Raw genomic sequence first — 3798 nt, 5'->3', positions numbered from 1 at the left:
TTACAAAAAAATATAGTATAATAAAAATCAATGGGTATGGTACACCTTAAAGTTTACAATACAGTATACACACATATAAATACTAAACAAATATACCAGGTATAATAAACACCAATATCTTATGAAAATAAATTATTGAGTTTAATGTCTTATAATACTGTCCAGTACAAAATTTGAACACAATAATTTTTAAATTGATTTTGTGGTTTAAACGATATATCAATATGTACAAATATACTTAATAGCTTTAAAACATAGTAAGCGACTAATAAAAAATTACATAGTAAATGATACAATTTTTTTTAATCATACAATATAATACAGGTGTATGCTGACATTAATTTCAGATGGTTTATGATAAATTGACGAGGCTCATTACCCATTTGTAAAATCTCTTCAGAGGCGCATACAAAGCTACCTAAGAAATTGTTTTATATACCTTATTATTTATTTAAATTAAAGCATATTCAGCACACCCCTATGATACAACTGACAAAAGTTTAAAAATGTAACTAAATCTATATAAAATGAGGTGATTAGAGCCATATTTAAAATGTTATTTTCACAATTTAACAATGTTTTATTGCCAATATTTTTTCAATACAATATTAATTTAAAACTTTACTAAACTTGTAGGTCTTGTTTTTATGATTTACCTTCTAATAGGTTATTTTTTTTTTTTTTTAATTACCATTCAAAACTATTTCACATTAGTTTTGAATTAATTATAGCAAGTTAATAATCATAATTTTAAATATACATATTATATGGTGCCTAACCTATAAGTAAACATCTAGCATATTGTAATTTTAAATGCATACTAATTGTACAACTTTTTTTCAATTATCTATATTATTTAATTAAAAACAACTTAATTCAAAATTGCAAATTCCACATATTACCCCATTTTATATTTATAATATTGTGAACCACTTAAATAATTTAAAATAATTTAATAGTGAAAGACTATGGATAGTTAAATATTTCAAATTTAAATTTATATAATATTATGTTTTTTTAACAATACAATAATTATGAATATTGTTACAACCAATAAGGTAATATGTCAAAAACAACTTAGCTGTTTCAATATGTCGTGACTGAAATCACCCCATTTTATATTTCTATTATTATGAACCACTATAAAAGGCATTTGTGTAGCAGGTGATCTACCAATTTAATAGAAGTGATCCACTACAAGATTTAGGTACCTATAATAATAATATGTATAATATGTACATTGTACATACCTATTAGGTTTAAAATATATTTTACCATTAATTATTAAGATATTTTTTTATTTAGGATTATCAAATCAAATAAGAATTCATTCAAAAATACACAGTTTACCGCCATTGATTAGTGCTACTATATGAAAATTATATTTCTATTATTATCAAAATCAGGAGTGCGGCACGTACCTACATTATCATAATAGTAATACATTATAGTTTTCGGCTTAAATTGAGAAGTATGTAATAAGTAATAACTATAATAATTAATAGGCAAATAATAAAGGAGTAGAAGCGCACTTGATCGACTTTACAATTACTACTATGAAAGAAATGCACATTTATAAAATTTGATGGAGCACCTGCTAGATAAACACCCTTCAAAAATGTTACCATAATATTTAAAAGCCCAGGACTATGATAAATCTATTCCAAATTAAATGATACAGTTAGATCAAAATATTCGTTATGCAGTAATGCAAAATATGAGTTAAGATCATAACATGTATTCAAAAAAATTGAAACAAACTCAACTTAACCCCTAACTTAAAAAAATACAGTAAAATTTAAAAATGGGACTAATAATATTTTAACTTAGATTTCGTAGGTGGTAATAAATAGCTAACAACACCAATCAAACAGAAGAACTATTCAGTTGCAAAACACTAAAACAATATAATTTTAAATACAAATATTTTTATGATACATAAATATTAGGATTAAGACATACCTACCTAATATTATAACAAAGTAGTTATTTAAATAAAATATTTAATAATACCATGTATAATAATGAAGGTGCGTAATTTATGATTTTTTTTTTAATTTTCTAAAAACATATTTTACCACCCATTTAAGTATCAATGATTGATTGATGTTGTTAGCTAAATTAACTTAATTGTATAATATTTGTTAAAATTAAAAAAAAAAAAAACATTAGCAAGTACTATTTTCATTTAACATATTTTTAGTTTACTATATTATTGGGATTAAGTTTTTTTCTGGAATGCAGATTGTCAGACTTGATTTTTAATCTTCTTTGAAATTAACTTGAGTAGTTGAGTATTTACTATCTAATAAATTAAAAAAGGATAAATATAACCAAATTATTTAACGGTAAAAAAATATGTTTACATACTTAATTCATTTTGTAGTCCCTCCCAACTATTAAAATAGTATATGGGAAACAACATTTTTATTTGTTATTGTTCTTGTTTGGAAAATATAATGGACGATAGAAAATTATGTGATTTCAATATCCATCTCCAAATCATTTGGCCAAGTATATTTGTAGTAAATACAGATCAACTTAGTTCTTACTGTTCTTAGTAATAATTACTATGCCAGAATGTAAAATTTGAATATATGCAACTTATAAGTACTTCTGAACAGAGAACATTATATTTTTAAGTATGTATGATGTAGATAGGCAACCATCTTGTTGTGTCCAAGTAGATGGTAATAAGTAAATGAATAATATAATATATATGAAGTTGTATTAGGTTTGTGCTATGGTGTATTGGTGTCAGCCAATAATTTTAAGGGTATAACAAATTTTGTGTTATCAAACTTTGAATAACATTTATTGGTGGTGTAACTGAATGAACAAAACTGATTTAACTGAAAATAAAATTTAAATAAAAACTGTTAAGACGTCATAATAATGTATGGTAATATATGTACAAATTAATGTATTAATCATAACAATTTTTCTACATATACATTTTAAGAAAACTTACCAATAAACTGAATGTAGGTACAAATGTTGTGCCACAGAATATAACAATTGGTTATGCTTTCCAAGTGGTTGGTATTCATGTATTATCAAATTTACATCACACTTCATAATATAAACTTAAATACATAGGTATATTTTTGATTGAAATATCAAATAAAATACATAAATATATCCCAAATTAGGACTTAGGTATAATGTAATTTTAAGTTCAATGGAATATTTTTGACAAACTTATTGATTCAACAACTATTTTGTTAGGTATATTATGCTTTTAAAGAAATTTAAACTGTCTGTCTACTTATAACGGTTTACAACATAAACTAACTATACATATTTAACTATTAAATTAATAGTGCCATGCTGCATGGCCACATGGTTTAGTATTTTATTTCACAAGTTTTAAAGTTTTTTATCAGTAATCAGTATTGATTTTTCTTTACTATTATCATTAATTAATTAATATGATATAATAATATTTTAATCAATTCTATTATCTCATAAGACCGTGGTCATCACATAGAGTAATAATAATAATTATAATAATTACTCTATGGGTCATCATCAAGGTGTATTGATAAGGTGTCGTTACTTGTTTGATAACTTGATTGAAAACTATACTACAGATAGTCGTCACCACCGGGAGCGCTGTATGTCCTAAAGAGGCCGATAAACGAACACTTTTGTATACCAAAGCCATAGAAAATTGAAAATATATTATGATTTAAGAAATAAAATTTAAAATTTTACATTGCATAATGACTTCTATGTTCTAAATTATTTGTATTTAAATACTTTCTTTTTATCAAATACAATTATTAATATTATTAA

The 3798-nt window shown here is 23.7% G+C and overlaps 1 long non-coding RNA gene across 1 annotated transcript; it reads right to left on the bottom strand.

The window, feature by feature from the left end:
- LOC149058287 (uncharacterized) lies at nucleotides 1-3468 on the bottom strand. Its single transcript, XR_016190472.1, has 3 exons — nucleotides 2972-3468; nucleotides 2371-2852; nucleotides 1-2305 (listed from the first exon to the last, which is right to left on the bottom strand). It is a non-coding gene; the product is annotated as an uncharacterized LOC149058287 (long non-coding RNA).
- Nucleotides 3469-3798: the final 330 nt, after the last annotated feature.

Source organism: Diuraphis noxia, unplaced genomic scaffold, assembly GCF_037042655.1.
Source record: "Diuraphis noxia isolate RWA-SAM2 unplaced genomic scaffold, SU_Dnox_SAM2 contig0002, whole genome shotgun sequence".
Classification (NCBI taxonomy): domain Eukaryota; kingdom Metazoa; phylum Arthropoda; class Insecta; order Hemiptera; family Aphididae; genus Diuraphis; species Diuraphis noxia.
The sequence above is the reverse complement of the archived record's forward strand: the minus strand, read 5'-3'. Positions and strand labels throughout refer to the sequence as shown.